The 18980-nt window shown below is 47.3% G+C and overlaps 1 protein-coding gene across 3 annotated transcripts in view; it reads right to left on the bottom strand.

Moving 5' to 3' along the window:
* Positions 1–17278, bottom strand: part of Lpar3 (lysophosphatidic acid receptor 3) — a 68829-nt gene extending 51551 nt beyond the window's left edge. Inside the window, exon 1 of one of the 3 annotated variants that reach the window (XM_006233470.5) lies at positions 16332–17278. The gene's annotated coding sequence lies outside the window, so the exon portion shown is untranslated. Of the gene's footprint in view, positions 1–1912; positions 2457–14768; positions 15074–16331 lie in introns of those variants that run through there. The other 2 variants (XM_006233469.5, XM_039103115.1) reach the window with 2 other exon arrangements.
* Between the last annotated feature and the right edge of the window lie 1702 nt (positions 17279–18980).

The following is an 18980-nucleotide window of genomic DNA, read 5'->3' as shown; positions in this document are numbered from 1 at the left end:
GAGAGCCAATCGTCCAAGCTGGGCCCATCCAAGTCACAACACAAAGGTGGAGCTACGACCAGAAGTAAACCATCCATACCCAGGGCTGGGGTCTGGATAAGTAGTTGGGGTGAGGAGAAAGATGTCTCCAGGGGACAAATCCCTAATAAATCACAAGTACACCATTAAGAAGGGAAGCTTAGCATCCAGTCCTTAAAAACGCTACCTAATGACTCCCTTTAAAAGACACCCTGTCCAACTAGGGACACAGAGAAGGCAGTGACCCTTCGGTTGAGAAATGGGGCAAACATTTCAGTCAGGTGACCAAATTCAATGTCAGCAGTCAGAAGCTCTGTTGATTGTCAAACTCTTGAAACCTCGTGTGAGAAATAACCATTTACTTCGTGACCTTCTTGTCACTCCAATAATCACGTAAAAAAGAAAAAGAAGAAAGGAGAGAAGGCAGAAAAAAAATCTCAAGCGAAGAAATACCCTTCAGAACCATAAAAGCCTTCAAAAGGAGATACTCCGCACCACTGTCACAGCTCAGAGGTTTAACAACTGAACTGAACGCATATCCCAAAGGCTAAGGAGACCTGAATGAAATAAACACTTTAATAGCAATAATGGATCCATGTCAGTTCAATAACAGTGGCAAATATGCCTCATGATTCTAGGATTTAACAATGGCAGCTATTGCGTGCCCTGTACGGGAATATGAGTTAGGAAGCCTACTGTGTGCTCAATATGTCTGCAAATCCAAAATGCATTATTCCTGAATTTTTTTTTTAAAAAAATGAGAAACAAGGAAGAGGTTATCCAATTTACTTACGTAACTTCCTAATAAACTGAACGCACCTGTTTTACCCCGGCCACGGTAAAACAAACAAGGAAACAGTGATTTGTTAGCGCTTACAAGTAAACCTATCGTGGCGGTGATAGAATAGGAGATACCCTGATAATCTTCCATAAGGCCGGTGTGTTTACTGTAGGGGAACTTGCTAAACGGGGGGGCTGCCACAGATCTATGTTCCCATTTCCTTATAGACACCCCATCATTTCTCTCCAGTCACCTGAGCCCTCATCTCTGTTAAAAGACTGAATCTTCAACTGGGACACCTGAAGTTATTCTGCTGCAGACCGTGTCCCTTACCAGCAGTGGTCCCTTACCACTCTGTTTTCTGCACAGTCCTTTGGGTCTTAGGGGAGTGGCCAGACAGAGGACCAGCAAATGCCCACCTGGCGTGACTGGGAAAATCCCTACTAAAATGAGAAACTGGAGCTAAGGGGAATGACTCAGTCAAGTGCTTGGAAACGTAGGATTTGATTCACAGAACTCACGTATTTAATAAAACTCACATGTTGCCCAGTGTGGTGGTATATGCTTGCAGTCCCAGAGCTGGGGAGGAGGAGACAGGAAATCCCTGTGAGTCACTGGCCAGTCCTGGACTGATTGGTTATCTCCAGGTTAGTGAGAGGCTCTGTCCTCCCGAAGATGTAGAGAACATGCTAAGGATGCCACTGGAGGTCGTCCTCTGACTTCAGTGTGTGTGTGTGTGTGTGTGTGTGTGTGTGTGTGTGTGTGTGTTCTCCCTCCCTCCCTTTCTGTCTCTCTCTGTCTGTCTCTCTGTCTGTCTCTCTGTCTCTGTCTCTGTCTCTGTCTCTCTCTCTCTCTCTCTCTCTCTCTCTCTCTCTCTCTCCCTCTCTGTCTCTCTGCCTCTCCCCCACCCCCTCTCAGAACTTGACATTCCCAAGTCATCATTAACTGAAAGACGGTAGCATTCAGGGCAAACTGCAGGCCAGGCTCAGCAGAATGAACAGGTTACGATGTCAGCACAGCCTGCAGACTCCTCTAGGCGGGGAGGGTAGCGTGAGATGTGTCAGGGAGTTTACCTGCCACCGTCTCTCCCTAGGGAGTGGGTGGTAGACTTACAGCATTTGGTAGACACCACAGCTTCTGCCCTTGGACTTGTTTAATAAACAGCTGTAATCAAAGGCATTGTTCTCCAGATGTTCCCAATGGCCGAGGGCTGTCCCAAGCCCCTGGGTTAAACAGGAAGCAGCAGAAACACAGTAAAGAGAGAAAAACACACGGATTTTATACGATCAACAAATTCCCTGACATTGTTTATCTAAATGTAATGTAAATCTTTAGCCGTGTTTACTTTGTTATAAAATCGTAAGCTGGATCTAACTCATGAAGCCCGTAGTTTTGACCTTTGACCCTCATGTTACGCTAGTCGAATGTTTCAAATTAGTATTACTTATACGTAACTCCTATGCTAATCTTTAGATCACTATATAATCACATTCTGGTGGCTTCACTATTCAATGGAGTTGAGAATGTGAAAGTTTAAAGTGTAGACAGTCATACAGAAGGAAATACATTTCTTAACCAAAATTTTTTTTGCCTGTATAAGATATTTTAAAAACTTTCACGTAGCAGCCTTAACGCCAATGAGAGGGAAATTATATTTCCTCAATGACTTCCCGTGAGAGGGAAATTATATTTCCTCACAGTGAAAAGTCTGCAACAGGCAAATTTGTGGTCCAAACCATTTTATTGTCATCTAGCTGTGTACCATACCCCTCGTGTGTCTCCAGTCCCCAGAGGACGTTCAGGAGTCCCTTGCTCTGCAGGGTTGTTCCACATGGCCCAGTGTCACATCACTGGTGGCATCCAGGTAAGTACGTGAGTGTAACCTCAGTCTCCGCATAGAGAGGAACATTTCAAGCCAACGCAGCTGCAGCAGGAGACAGCTCTGACTGAGGCTTCAGAGATCCCAGGGAGGACAGCTTTAATACCAAACAAGTCCTCCAGAGGGGCACGCAGATAGAAGGGCTGCCTGCACCAGGAAGGAGACTCCATCTCTGCCTGGGAAGCTTCTGCTCCACGTCCTGCTTGTCTCTTAGTCATAACTCATGCTTTCCTGTCAATAAGGTACCAGCTGCACAGTAAGAGAGAGGAGGGAAGGAGCCATGTTGACTTCCGGCCACCGTCTTCCAGGTTACTGCCAATGTGCTGGCTCACTTCCTACTGGGCAGCCCTCTCGTGGGATGGCCTTGCTGAATGCGAGCTCTTCCTTATTGGCTCAGAATGCCCTATCACTTCTTGTGAACTCCCCGTGAGTCAGTTCCCAGCCAGTTGCTAGTTTGTTAGGACCACGTTCCTGTGCGTACGTGCATGCAGGCGGAGGCTAACAGACAACCCCGGGTGTCATACTCGGACACAGCATCCACATTCTTTAAGGAAAGATCTCTGATTAACAATTAAGCTGGGGTGGTGGCCAGTGAGCCTCAAGTATCTGCCTCCCTGGTGCTGGGCCAGTGCTGTGATGACAAGGTCATGCCACTCTGCACAGTTTTTATGTGGAGTCTGGGGACAAAACTCGTGTCCCTAGGCTTGTGAGTCAGCTTTATCAATGGCACCACCTGTGCAGCCCCAAGTGAGGATTCTGTTTAGTTTCGAGACTCAGACTCTCTTACTGGGGGTGTCAAAAGCTCTTTAGAAACTCCGCCGTGTAAGCATGTCCTACCTATGTGTCTGTCTTCACCGTCCGATCAGGAGTGAACTGGGACACAGACACCATTTGTGCCACTAACGCTCAGCACAGTGTAGGTGGTGGACATGCAACAACTGTTTAGTTCCGTTGCGACTGTCCATGGGTTGGCTGGAAGGAGGCAAGATGGAGGCTCTGTGGTGGATAATGCCTGGGTACCACACACTTAGAGAAGACGGATGGGCTGAGAAACACACGGCCCCCTCCTAAGGCTGTCAACGTTCTCCACTAAACATTCATGTCTAACCCCACGGCTAAGGTTGTTGTAAGCAGAGCTGGTGTCCTTTTGTCTCCCACTTGGAAACACAAACACGGAGTCTCGTTGGGAGGTGGGAGCAGATTTTGTAATGCATTTGGTCTGAAGAATTCCCAAGTCCTGTTTCCAGCCTCCCTTTCATGGGCAGAAGCTGACAACGGATGGTGTCTACTCGGCAGTCCCATGCTCACCCTGGACTGAACTCTCCTGTGTTCTCCACACTCCCCCCCATATTCGGCCTTCTATTTTCCCAACAGCCTTGAACTCTAGATAGCCTTGGACTCGGTTTTCAGCCCTCTCTTCTTTTGCCTTTGAACTCACAAGAGAAGACTATTGTACAGGCTGGAGAGATGGCTCTGCAGTCAAGAGCACTGGCTGCACTTTCAGAGGATCTGGATTTAGTTCTTAGCACCCACATGGTGGCTCATGGCCATCTCTAACTCCAGTTCCTGGAATCTGATGCCTGTTTCTGACATCTGTGGGTTTCACACGTGGTGTACAGAGACATACGGTACATGTGGTGCATAAGCATGCATAAGACACACTTCAGACATGTCTCAAGGGGCCCGACTACTACAGTATTCCATGAATCTGGACTTGTCCCTTGCCAAGGACTCTGGCGTAACCTCTTGGATCCTAACTTAGTTCCCCCTCTGGATTTTACTTTCTGGACTTCCTCTAGGAATGGATCTCAGCGTCTCATTTGAAATTCTCATTATTAACCTCACTACACAATGTGCCACCCGACACTTAGACTGCAGTAAAAGTCTAGCAGGACCCCATTCTCTGTTCCTAAGAAGCCTACTGTTCTGCACGACGTGACGCTAAGCTAATGGCCGTTTCTAACTTCTCTGCCCCTAACTATAGATTACTCTGAATTCTTGTCTCTTTGAATTATTGTTTAAATTTAGCCTTCACAGCAAAACTATCAGATTGTGCTTTATCTTTGGTGTGTGTGTGTGTGTGTGTGTGTGTGTGTGTGTGTGTGTGTGTGTTCCTGTTCATCTGCATGTGCATGCAGACAATGTGGAATCGAGAATCAGGAATCTCTCCACATGTTGTTTCAAACAAGGGCTCTCATTAGCCCGGACCTTGACCAAGTAGGTGAGGCTGGTGAACCAGTGAGCTCCAGGGGCCCAACTGTCTCCGTCTCCCAACTCATCAGGTGCACAGCGATGCACAAGGTTCTGGGATCAAACTCAGGTCTTCAGGAATGCAAGGCAATCTCTTTACCAACACAGCCATCTCCCCAGCCCAAGGTATTTGTTTTGTTTTGTTTCTTGCAAAGTTGTAACCTTGTAGCCCGGACCCTACCTGCCTTGATCACCCAGCCTCCGTGTAGCTGAGTGACTACGTGGCTGAGTGACTACGTGACTATATAGGAAGTGTGATCCACACAATCAGCCCTGAAACACAAAGCTGTCATGTGCTCCTTTCTCTTCCTCCCCGCCTGGGCCCAGCACTGAACACAGAAGCAAGAACAAAGCCCCGAGGCACTGAAGATGAATACAACCATGGACCAGCGTCCATGAAGAGGAAACAAATACAGAAGCTGAGAAGAAATACTCAAAAATACGTATGGCAATGTGGCGCCACAAAATAATAGAGTCTCTGAAAGTACACTGAAATGCTTTCTTTTTCTTTTCTTTTCTCTTTTCATTTCTTTACTGGTGCTGTGGCCTAAACCCAGTGCCTTGCAAACGCTAGGTGAGCATGTTACCATTGAGCTCCTCCCCTTTTTAAGCAGATTCGATAAGCAATGTCCCAGTGCGTTCTGCTTAAGGAGGAAGAAAGGAGCCCCTAAGCTTGAACTCTCAACAGTGCTAAATAGCTCTGAACATGACCGGAAGATAACGTCGGTTTTGTCCAGGTCACCACACTTGAGACATCCGAGCTTGCGGCTCCAGATGATGGATTAGAAAGAACCAGAGCTTGAGGGAGCAGCTGCTCCTTGTGGCTTTTAGTAATGTACTGCCAGGGAGAGACAATCTCAGGTGTCTGTGAGCAAAAGTAGAAGGGAGCAGAACACATCTAGCAGCTGAGAGCCCCGGAGCTCTGGAAAACATGGCTGCGCCTCTAACCTCACAGTGGGAGTTTCCACGAAGCACTCACGGGCTTTCCAAGGCCTTTTAGATGCTCCAGTGGGACCAGGGGGAGAAAAGCTTGTGGTGGATGGGAGTCGGTACGTCCCCCCCTCCCAGGTCCGCATCTGAGAAAACCCCAAGGTAGATCCGGCGGGAGGATGGGAGGGACAGGGTAAGCAGAAGCATCCGAACCAGAAAGTAGGGACGCTTGGGAACTCAGCACAGAGTGGAACTCACGTGTGGCAGCTATAATGTAGAATTCACTAGAAGCACAACAAACAACGACCTCAAAGCGTGAGGAACCGTAATGGCAAGGAAGCCCACAGCTTGACCTGGAAGGGCTCATGCCTGTCCTCTGTCGTGGGACATGTGGTTTTTAAACACTCACATTAGATATGGCCAGAGAGCATCAAGGTCAGACTCTGGACTCTGGAAGGCCACCTTCACAGTTCACTCCTCGGCCGGGAGAACTCAGCATTTGCAGGTCCCTGTCGATGCTACTTGCCCCGGAGAGTTCTGAGTGTGAGCTGTAACTGTGGGTTTTGTCACTTCTTCCCCACAGTTCGGCAGGTTCACCATTCAATACACGAAACGGAAGCACTGGTATTTGAAATAGGTGAGAGAAGGGACGGCTAGGACTGCGTAGCCCTCACAACGCAATGGGGGCAGGATAGTGAAGAGACATCTCCTGAACCTGCCTCAGAGGCAGGCTCCTCCTTCTGGAAATGGTGCGCTCTCTCTCTCTCTCTCTCTCTCTCTCTCTCTCTCTCTCTCTTTCTCTCTCTCTCTCTCTGTCTCGCATTCCCCAATCTGTCCATTGTTCCTTCCTTCTTCTCAAAAACACTGGCATACTTTTTTAAAAGCACACGCGGTTTCCCAAAGGACCAATTCAAAGCCACGCTTCCAGAATGCCGCACAAAAGCACACCCCCAACAAGACTGGCCGAGAAAGCCAGGAGGCATAAGAGGTCGCAAAGGAGGAGGTGAAACTGCCTTTGTCCACAGGGGGTATGATCTTTTGTGTAAAGAACTCTACAGATTCAATGAGTCTCAGAATGAATAAACGAAGACATTTGTCAGAGGATGCAAAGCAGAAGTCAGGCACACAAAGCACATTCATTTCCATACACTCACAGTGAACAATCACAGCAAAGATTAGGAAAGCAATTACACTCATAGCATCATCATAACAGAGCAAAGAACCAAGAAATAAACTCGGCCAAGGACTCGAAAGCTCGTGCACAGAAGACAATAGGACGTTGTTGAGAGGAATTAAAGAAGACACAGATAAGAAATGAAGAAAAGAAAATCTCGTATTCATGGGTCAGAGTGTTAGAATGTTCCAGACCACTCAAAGTGATCAACAGATTCAATTCAGAAAAACACAGCACAATACAACAAAACAAAACAAACAAACAAACAAACAAAAAACCTTTGAAACTCATATGAAATTGCTAAATGTTCAAATGATCTTAGGAAAGATCGAAGTTAGAGAAGTCACACTTTCTTATTTCAAACTATATTACAAAGCTACAGTAACTAAAATGGTATAGTACTGACGAAAGACAGATGTACAAACCAATGGAAGAGAAAAGGGAGTCCAGAAATAAGTGTCTGCATAAACGGTCAACTGGCCCTTGATGAATGTAAGAAGAATATAAGGTAGGGAAAAGTTGGTTCTTTGACAAAAGCACCATTCACATTGCCAGTGAGCATGGCCTATGGAACCAGTCAGCCCCTTAGAAGCCTTGCTTAGCAACTAGAAAGCCACCGAGCTTCTTTGTGCCTTTATTTGCCCTTCTGCAAAATGGAGATGATAAGGGAGATTCAATGTGTTTAGAACATTCTCACACTCTGTTGACTTGATTGCTGCTATCGTCGTCAGTCAGGGCCTAAATACAGATATTCCCTCAGGAGGCTCAGTTTTTTGGTTAGTGAAGGGAGACAAAATGGAGCATAGGCTATTAGGATGAAGGGAACACCACAGTCCTGTTCCCTTCAAAGTCTAGAAAACTTGGAGTCAAGAGACCCCAAGGCTGGAGGTGGAGGTGAGGGGTGGGTCCAAAAGAGGGTGTCAGGGAGGAAAAACAAAGGGATCAATTTGCTCGGACCACATTGTGTGGGGTGTGGCCGTCAGAACAGCCACGCCTCCTCTCCTTCCTGCTTTGTTCAGAGCCCAGTTGATACTTGTTGATACTTTGTCACCACCTGGGAAAGATACAGCCCTGGGCGGCTGTGAGGGAAGGGACTTTCTAGCTGGCTGCCTGAATCCCTGATGTTTAGACCTCTAACTGCAGGCAGTTCCCGACTTACAGTGAGTGAATTTAGGATTTACTTTTACTTTATGATGATACAAAGTGATGCCCATTCCATAGCAAATGTGAATTTCAAATTGTGAATTTGGATGGTTTTTCTAGGCCCCTCCCACCGCCAGGCAGTTCTCATGGTTTCCAGCTATCTGAAATCTGTGCTGGACAGTGTACTGTTTCACTAAACGATGGCACTTGATGGGTGGGGTGTATCAGAGGCATTTCAGCCTGTGACACTCCCAGTTACTGCAGGGCTATCAGAACACAAAATTCAAGCTTTTGCTGACCTTTCTGTCACAGCACCGGAGCGCTACAAATGGGATGCTAATTCACCCTGACCGACTCTCCACTTTCCGGCCCTTTTCACTGTACCAACCGTCAAAGTCTCTTGTTTTAGCTAATTTTCTGCTCATATAAGAAAGAGAACACATAGAATTGTTCTCTATAATGATGTTAATGTCTTCTACAAGCTTTTTACTGATTCCAGAAGAAATATGATCTGGCTGTGATAAAAAAAAAGATATCAATTTTATAAGTGCATCTTTTCTTTAAAAATTTGTCAGAGGTTTCTCGGGGAAAAGCTCTTTTGACAAAATGGAAATGTCAGAATGATGTTAAATGCATTACAGAAAACAGCAGTAATTAGCCACTGTTCCTATTTCAGAGCAAGCTCGGAAGAAAGTTTACATCTGTCCAGTACAACAAGTAATTAACTTTTACAAGGCAAGAGACTCCAGTGATCTAACAAGGATAAATTAAATTAGAAATGAACCGGGAAACTGTGGGGGGTGGGGGGAGGGAGGACGACTACTCTCTGAGGAAATGTAACTTTCTGCCTTCTTTGGCTTTCCTCTGCTTGATCCTGTGAGCTTGTGGAGGGCTGCAGCGAACTATGGGCAGGTTCCAGGACTCCTAGAGATCACCCACTCGCTGATTCCTCTTCCGTGTCCATGCAAAGACATTTTATACGGCTATAAATTCCCTCAGAAAGCTCATAATAGAGAGCAGAATCTCCAGCTAAGGCTTATTTCGTCCTCCTCCCAGAGACATTTATCGACACCGGTGATGACTAAAGATGCAACCCACGCAGGGCAGCACAGAGGCGTGGGCTGTGGTTGAGAACCATGGACCCAGGAAAGGAGATCGGCACAGAGTAGTCATGGAGGGGTCCTTCACAGCAGGGAGACTGGTTGCTCTGGGCAAGCAAGAAGAAATATACATGATGGCAAGCATCTAGTCTCCAATTGCCAGAGAAGCTCTGCAGACATGCACAAAGGAAATAAAAAGATTCTTCTTGGATCTTACAACTGTCATTGTATAGCACACGACCAAATATTGAGAGGTGTGTTTGTTGCTTGTGTGTGTGTGTGTGTGTGTGTGTGTGTGTGTGTGTGTGTGTGTTTACTTCCCAGTTCTGTCTTTAGAGAGTTCACAAGCAAGGCAACAACAGGTACATAGGCTTTCCATGGGTCAATGTCCTCCCACCCTTCTCCCATTGCACCTTGTATCACTAGGCTCCTTCCCCTGACATCCAGCAACTTTGTTACCTCCCCATTCCGGTGGCCTCCCACCTGTGGGGCACAGCAGAGGGCTTCTCTCAGTAAGATAGAAGTAATCTGCCTAGAAGATTACTTAACCACAGAAATCTTTTTTGGTGTATATGTGTACTGAGCTAAGTATACCAAAGCAACACGTCAAAGCCTCAAATATGCAGAGTTTTAAAAGGAGAAAATAACATCTATTAAAAGAAAGGATGGATTAGTTTAGAGAAAGTACAAGAGGAACATATTGTGGCAAGAAAGGAAGGAAGAAAAGAAGGAAGGAAGGGAAGAAGGAAGGAAGGGAGGAAGGAAGGAAAGAAGGAAACAAGGATCAATAAATGACAAAATGCAAGACCAAGCGCCACAGAATTTCCAGTGAGTACAATATAAAGATCAAGATAAACAGAACTGTAAGATTTCAACATACTGAATACAAAAGGAGTCTCTTGAGTGTTTCCTACTGTAAGTGAGTGCAAGCATGAGAAGGCAAGTTCCTCCTCCAGGAGAATGCCAACTTACCCTGGGGAGGGCTGGGAAGGATGAATCACGCCTGGCAACCCTCACAGACATGACTGACTCTTGCTGAAGCCACTGATGCAAGCTGACTCTCAGTGTGGACGGTCGATGAGGAACAGCCCACTAACATAGTCTAGAATCCTTCCCAATAAACAATAATAAACTCAAAAATTAAACCAGGCAGGTTTAAGGTGGGGCAACCTGGCAGACACAAAATAAAATGGTGCCCGAAGTCACTGTCCCAGAGACGAGGCAGGATGGCTTTCTGCACCCTCTGTTGTAAGAGGCCGAGAATGGAGTTTTAATTCTGCAACCCTTTCACTAGCAGTCAGGACTTGAGTTGTGAAGTGAAGCCAAGAGATTGCCTAAAAGTTTCACTCATAAAACAAGTTCACTTCTTTTACTAAGGCTGCACTTTTGCTTGGAAGGCCTTTGGGCAACCCTACATGCTTATTCACGACTGCATGACATCCATGTTCCATTTCCCTGCCACTGGCCAAGCCATCCCTTTGTAACTGCACAAGTCAGCACATGGGTGAGTCTAAGCCAGGGCTAGAAGAAGCCAGTCTAGTGTGTCTCAGGAACAATAGAGACACAAGACTGTCAGAAGAGCAAATAGAGGGCCTGCCTCACAATCTTAGGAAAGAATACGGCTGGCTGTTCTGGTGGGGAGCATACGGCCTGTCAGGTCTGATGGGGAGATAAGACCTATGAAGAATTCGGGTAATATCAGGAGTCATGGGACAAAGCGTAGGCAAGCAGGACAAGTTAGGGGGCAGGAGCCAAACCAGAAGGGAGAATAAAGAAGAAGATGGAGGCCTGGAGGACCATGAGGAGGAGGTGGCTACAACCTAGGATGTAGGAACCTTTCCCTTAGGCAAAACTGTTCTCCGTGCTCCTGGTTATGTGAAGAGTAACATATGTCTTTCTGACTGAAAAACATAAATAGCCAAGGACCGGGCTCCAATCCTGCTATCACTTTGCAGAGTGAGCCTTAAAAACTCAAGGCATCACGAAGTCACGGGGCCTGGCTGAGAGGATGATGCAGGGAGCCCGGTGCCATCTCTACCCTGTCTAAACTTCTGTTCTCGTTCTCTTCCTGGCCTTAAAAGGGTAGCTAGCTCCTGGGGTTTATCCACCATGAACTGAGGTAAGAGATGGTCTTTCACTTTAAAGAGCCTTGGAACTTTGCTCTGTGCCTCCCCTTGCAAGCCGTTAGATAATCTCGGTTCAGCATTAACTGTCCTATTCAGGGCAGTCTCTTAAGCTCTGCTTACAATTCCCAACCTGAAATATAATGTGACCTCAAAGAACAGAAGAGAGGCCATAGGAGAGAGGGCAATGATGGCCACTTGGTCCCGAAGACACCGCAGGAATATCCTGACACTCAAGTAACCAGTAGTGTGGGAATCTGTCCAAGATGGTCCACATCTGGATGCCCTGCCTCTTTAATTCCTCAGTGTAAGGCCCCTCTTGGAGTACAGTGCTTGTATATACGACTTAACAGGACCTATTGCTAACCCATGTAGGTAAATGGACAAGGAATTATAATCCCCACCATATAAATTATCAAACCAACTAAAAATGGCGTCATATATTTAAAGTCGTAGGTCCCACAATGATGATGGGGCTGTCATAAGAAACTAGACTCTGGGGTTGGGGACTTAGCTCAGTGGTAGAGCGCTTGCCTAGCAAGCGCAAGGCCTGGGTTCGGTCCCCAGCTCCGAAAAAAAGGAAAGAAAAAGAAAAAGAAAAAGAAAAAAAAAAGAAACTAGACTCTAATATTCCAAACACCTCTAGCCCAGCCCATACAAAGCATATGCTCTAGACCAGTGGTTCTCAGCCTTCCTAGGGCTGCAACCCTTAAATAAAGCTCCTTGTGTCGTGGTGACCCCCAACCATTTAGCTGTTTTCATCACTATTCCATAACTGTTATAAATTGCAATGTAGATATAGGCTATGCAGATGGTCTTAGGTGACCCCTGTAAAAGGATCATCCAACCGTCCAACAGGGTCGTGAGCCACAGGTTGGGAACGGTGGCTTTAGGTGATTACAGAGATAACTCCCTGTCTTCCTTGCCTCCTCTCACCCAAGATAAGGAGGAGACATCATCAGGACCGAGAGGAGAAGGCTTAGTACTAGACAGACAGGGGCAGGCCTGTTGTAGGTTAGAAATGAAATAGTCCCACTGGGGCTGTGGGGGACAAGGCATAGCTCAAGGAAGTCATGTTTCTTGCACCTTCTCTGTGTCCCGATTCCCCAATGTGAGCAAGCAGATCCCTGTTCCTAATCCCTGGGCTATACCCTCAAGTCATAAAACAGCATAAACCTCCCTCTGTAACTTCCTGTCAAGTCTATGGTCACAGCAGTGAAAATAAGGGGAAATAATCCAGGGTCCTTGTCCAGGAAGGCGGGCAGCACACAAGAGAAATGTGTGCACCTAATCACCTGTGGATTGGAGTCTGCACACCTTGCTGGAACGATAGACAACCATGGCCGGGTTTACTCGAATGTCAGTTCTTCAATGTTTAGGAGGGGAAAGGGTAACCACCATTTCGGTACCTTTTGTCTGTGAGGTACCCCCTCCTGTCTTCAGTTTTACAGATGAGCAAACTAAGGCTGAGGGAGGGGAAACAATGCGCCTAAGATCACAAAGCCGGCCACGCTGGAAAGCCTTGTTCTTCCCCCGTCCCACATTAATAATGCCACAGGGCTGGCCTGCGCCTTCTACAAGCTTACAATCAGACTTAGCCACTCTGTTGGACATAATCACAAGCCAGAGAGCATTTGAACTAATGTACGTACCAAGCGGAGTGGCTAATGGGTCATCCGAGTTACATCAACTCACGCTCAGGTTATAAAGCTGTACCTCTTGCCCCCAGCCCAAAGGAGGAAGAGGCCGACTTAAGATGGATTGCTGGTCCTTAGGAGGACGATGCAGGGCTTAGGGAAGCAGCACCCCACGGTTAGGCCTGAGTGGTCGACTTTCAGAGGATTCATTTTATTTGCTACCTGGCTCTACTACAGTATGTGCAAACCTTCTGTGCCTTCGTGGTTTTGGAGAGAGAGACAGAGACAGACAGAGATAGAGAGGCAGAAATTAACATTGTAACATCTCAAGTTCAGAAGACCCTACCTGAAAAAACAATCTGACATTTAATGTTTTCACGTAAATCAGTTTTTGTTAAACATCCTATAAAACTGATCTGATATAAAGACTTGGGATTGCTTGATGCTTTCAGCAAGATATAAAAGAACGGTGTCTGTCACTAGATCAAAGCAAAGCCTCCAAGTTTTGAATACTTGAATTAAAAAAATTCATAGAAAAACTTTCCCTAAACAATCTTTCACTGGCTATAACGGTAGTGACAAGCTGCCAGGGTCACAGGGTCTCAAGGTATAGGGCCCACCTAACAGGTTAGACTGTTTTAGAATGGCTCAGTTTGCTTAGACAAACAGCGTTAACTGAGCCAAGGCTGTTCTGATTTAGTCCCTTCTGGTGGGCGCAGGGAAGGGAATTCTAGTCACTTATCCACTGGATTCAAACCACCATACAGATTTAAACCCGACCCCCACTGGTGACAAGATTAGTAACTATTGCTAGAGTAAACCTAAGAACTCTCTTTAGCAATGCATGCGCAGGGCATCAAGTGAAGGCTGGGCAAGCACTCAGTGTTCACACCCAAAAAGGAGTCTGTCTAGGTCTAACATTCACTCTGTCCTCAGACTTACAAACTACAAGAAGGAGCCCTGAAAAGCCGAGTCTTACTGCTCATGAGACGTTCCAAGACCAAGAGTTAGGCAGGAGAAAACTGTGGAATGGCAGAAGCAAATTACGAAGCATTTAGGGAAAATCATCCCATTAACAAATTAACCTCTAAGTGCTTTGGAGGGCCGTCTCCACGATCCCATTAATAAGACTAAATTGTTTCCAATATTCAGTCAGTCCTCAAATCACAAGCCTAAGCAGCTTCTGATAGCCGCAACTTACACAGCGAAGGCAACGAAGAAACTGCTACAAAACAAAGCACTGTTGTAGTCTGAGGTGTGGGAGATCTGGGGACCTTCGGCTCATCCCGCACAACTTTGATAGCTTTCGGAGCTGGTCCTAGTAACTGTTTTCCAAATCCTGAGACGCTCGCACTCGGCTTTAGGTTTTACCAAAAGGCAGACCACCACACCACAAACTGCAAGGTGGAAAATGTCACCTCCCAGGACTCCCGGGGTGAACCCGTTTCCCACCATCAGACAACTTTCTAGGGTTTGGAAAGTTGAGCCCCTGCAAAGCGCGGCGCTGGACGTCCCTGCTCCTGGGCCCATCTGCCCACAGCCGGGTTTTGCATCTGCATTGATTTTTGCTCTAGGGAAACACGAAGTGGGAAAGGACAGGGTACGCCACACACCGCGGGGAAAGTTCTGCCCCAGGAGTTTGGAGAAATGGATTGGAGACCAGAGAAACCCAAAAAAGCCCCGGCCGGCGGCGACTCTGGGAACCCCCATCCTGCTCTGGGTACGACACTCACCGCTGTTGCTCGCCCGCGCCTCCGAGCCCGGGAGCCGAGCGTCCCGCCGCTGTCGCATGCCCTCGGGGAGCGCGACGGGGCGAGCGGGCTCTGGCCAGCCAGCAGCGGAGGACGCGGAGCAGGCGGAGCTGAGCTCCTGCTCTCCAGCGTCGGCGGCGACGCTCCCGGAGTCCCGGGCAACTTTGCTAGGGCGAGGGGGTGGAGGTGGAGGGCGGCTTGGTCCCGCCCGCCAAGCCGGCCAGTGAGGCTGCAAGTTCCCACGGGAGCGCGCCCCCAGCCGGCCAGGCTCGGATCGGCGCCGCAGAGGGCCGGCAGTCCAGGGAGGCACTCTGCAGAAGCTTGGCTGGGGACCTGGTGCCCAGGGGGTGGACAGCTCTGAGAGGCTGTCTAAGCTTTCCTAAGGGGCGGGTAAAACATCTAGGGATCCTACACAGAGAGCCATACTGACTGAATGATACCCAGACTGACACGTTGCGCTGACCCTCTCTCTAGAATGGAAAATACTTGTTTGAGGTGGCTGCTGGGACTCATATCCCTGCCCCACACTACTTGTGGGAGGCAGGCTCTCTGCCAGGACCGAACCTGATACCTTAAAGCCTGAACCCCAAAGCTGCCCTAGAGTTCAGACAATCCCAGAGGCCAAGAATAGTCACCTTTGTGTTACAAGAGGAAATAAAGCCTGTTTAAGCTTCTGGTGGAGTCGTTTTGGCCTCACGCAGTGAACAGTTCTGGATATACTGTTTCAAAACTGACCCACCTTTGGTAAAGGGCATGGAAAAGAAAGCAAGTCTAAGGCTTCTTTGCCCTAAAAACCAATTCCCGAACCCAGCATGCTAGAAGGTGGGCCTTCCTGGTAACCTTAGAAGCTACTGTGAGGTGAGACGTCATCCCCAGGCAGCCTCGTGGTACACTTGGGAAATGTCTGGAGTGTGGATTTGGGCGTATTTCACCATCCATCCAATCACGTGCATTCAATGGGACTCTTCTCTGTGCCATTGATGGCCCAGTTGGGAAAGTGCACAAGCTCAGATTGAGTTTGATCCTCGACCACCACATAAAGAGCCTTCTGGGCTACACCCGCCCACAAGCCCCATGCTGGAAAGGTGGAAAGGGGGCCCTATCTGGGGTTTCCTGGCTAGCTAATGTATAGCCCACAGATGAGCTATACCTCAGAAGAATACCCGGACTGAAATGCATTGCTCTGTTAGAAAGCTTCTGAAAACATCAGGTGAAGAGAAATTGAGGAAGATACTGGAGCTTAACCTCTGACTTCCACATCCACGTACACACACACACACACACACACACACACACACACACGCATGCACTCACCTACACACACACACACACACAGAGACTCTTAAGATGAAACTTAAGGATTATCTTTTTTCAATCCTTGTTGAGTCAGGGATGTGTCATTTCTTTAGCAAATCTTTTTATAAGTAAAACCAAATCAAAATTAGTACCACTTAGTAAAACACAAATGAAAACTAGTACCACAAAAGCAAGATCCATGATGACTACTGGCCGGAGAGCCATCCAAAACCTCTTAAACAAACTCACCGAACAGCCTCCTTGTGTTCTTATATTCCTGGGAAAGCAAGGAGTTGGAGCATTGCTTCACGGAGGAAAAGGGGGTTCAGACTCCAGCCTCGGAGCTGCTGAGACCCCCTGCACCCCACGTGTCTTCGTGTTGTAATGTGAGTGCTACAAGATAAGTTAATAAGTAAATAAACGAACAAACAAACAAGGATAACGGCAAATCACCCTAGGGGAGAGGCAACACAGGATCCAGGGTTGAGTTTCCTGCCTGGTTTCTGGAAGGAGGCCTGTGCTCCTCCATCCACTCTTGGACCTGTAGCTGTACAGGCAAGAATTCACATGCCCTTCACTTTGGGAACAATCTGAACTGAGGCTATGTTGAAATTTGCTGCCCTGAACTAATTAGCAAAGAGGCTGCCTCTGGCAGCTTGCAGATGTGTGAAAAAAATGGGATGGCACCAAGGGAGAGATGGAAGTGGTACCCTCCACATAGGGGGAAAGGAGGCATGAAGCCCCGCCCCCGGAAGAGGAGGCAGTCACCAAGAGAGAGATGGAAGTGGTACCCTCCTCATTGGGGGAGAGGGAGGCATGAAGCCCCGCCCCCGGAAGAGGAGGCAGTCACCAAGAGAGAGATGGAAGTGGTACCCTCCTCATTGGGGGAGAGGGAGGCATGAAGCCCCGCCCCCGGAAGAGGAGGCAGTCACCAAGAGAGAGATGGAAGTGGTACCCTCCTCATTGGGGGAGAGGGAGGCATGAAGCCCCGCCCCCGGAAGAGGAGGCAGTCACCAAGAGAGAGATGGAAGTGGTACCCTCCTCATTGGGGGAGAGGAGGCATGAAGCCCCGCCCCCGGAAGAGGAGGCAGTCACCAAGAGAGAGATGGAAGTGGTACCCTCCTCATTGGGGGAGAGGGAGGCATGAAGCCCCGCCCCCGGAAGAGGAGGCAGTCACCGAGAGAGATGGAAGTGGTACCCTCCTCATTGGGGGAGAGGGAGGCATGAAGCCCCGCCCCCGGAAGAGGAGACAGATCTTGGCATGGATAGCTGATGGGTTTTCTTTAAGAGTGTAGCCCACCCCAAGAACATGTGAGGAGCACGAATTGGACTTGGATGATGTAAAAAGAATAAAAACAAGGACACAAAGTTGGATGGGTAGGGAAAGGAGCGTGGACCTGGGAGGGGTTGGGGAGAGGAGTGAATATGAACATAATAGATCGTACGAAATCTCGAGGAAATAGCATTTTTAAAGCAAATAGTCTACTTGCAGATCCTGTTGACTATAAAGATATTTATATCTGAAGATGTCATGATCTTCAATTCACAACAGTGAGATAATTCTGACATTAACACAAGTCACCCGTGGGGTGGGGGGTTCGATCTTTACCACAGTAAGGTTCACACGCTTAAAGAATGAAGTTAGCAGAGGGCAAAGAGGTGTGACAGCAGTTAGGAGCACTCGCTGCTCTTCCAGAGGACTATTGTTTGGTTCCCAGCACTTCTGTGAAACAGTTTGCAGTCACCTGTCACTCCAACTCCAGATCCAGGTCCCTCTTCTGGTCTACCTGGGCACCTGCATGCAAGTAACATTGATAAATACAGACAAATAAATGCAAATCTTAAAGAAACAATTTGTCAAAACAGCTGCGAAATAGAAAATATTAATGCTTATTTGATTTTTAAGTTTAGGGAGAACTTAAAAGTAACAAAAAGGTAAAACATCACAAGAAATAGCCATTGATTTTTGAAAAGTTCTGTGTAAAACAAAAATAATTCCATACTTTAAAATAGCAGTCAACTAAGAGCAGGAGAGAATGCTGTCTACAGCAGATGGTGGCCCAGAGATCAACACCTTCCTGTGGTGTCTGGCGAAGAACATGAGGGACCCCTGAAACCTTTTTGTTTAATGGTGTGTGTGTGTGTGTGTGTGTGTGTGTGTGTGTGCGCGTGCGTGCGTGTGCATGCGTGCGTGCGTGCACCCTTGGAGGCCAGAGAGCATCTGAATCCTTGGAGCTGGAGTTCCAAACATTGAAGATCCTGTTCTAGGAACTGAACTTGGGTCCTCTGGAAGAACAACAAGTGCTCTTTAACTTGAGTCGTCTCACCAGCCCCAAGAAACTCTAATCAGTTAAAAATTTAATATAAAAACAGAAAATTAGCCAAGTAAACCAATGATTGGAATAAAAGTGGCCAAAAATATATGATAACATTTTTTAACTGTAAAAGAAGAATAAACTCAAATGAGACACTAGCCTCCAAACTGCCAAACAGCCTCTACTTAGCTTACACATGAATGGGCTTTATTATAGCGAGCTCATACACACCTCCCCTTCATAGTCTCTGCTCTGTCTCCCTGCACCCACACACTATCCCCTTTCTTGCCTGGTATTCCTCATTCTGCTTCCTTGACACGTAAAATTGCATGATGAAGACTAAAATCTAGAATCCACACATGAGCGACAATGTATGGCATTTGTCGTTCTAAGTATGAGGGACTTTGCTTAGTGTAATAATTTCCAGTTTTTTATTTTCTTTACAGCTGAATAAACTTCCACCGTGCTGTGCACATCACTACCGTATTTTCCTTATCTGTCCAGGCTGGCTTTTTCTAGCCATGGTAAATACTGTCGAAATTGCCAAAGTGTTTTTGGTTTGTTTTTGTACGTTCTTCAATGG

The sequence above is a fragment of the Rattus norvegicus genome, chromosome 2 (genome assembly GCF_036323735.1).
Source record: "Rattus norvegicus strain BN/NHsdMcwi chromosome 2, GRCr8, whole genome shotgun sequence".
NCBI classification, from domain to species: Eukaryota; Metazoa; Chordata; class Mammalia; order Rodentia; family Muridae; genus Rattus; species Rattus norvegicus.
Note: the sequence above shows the minus strand (reverse complement) of the source record. Positions and strands in the feature narration are given on the sequence as shown.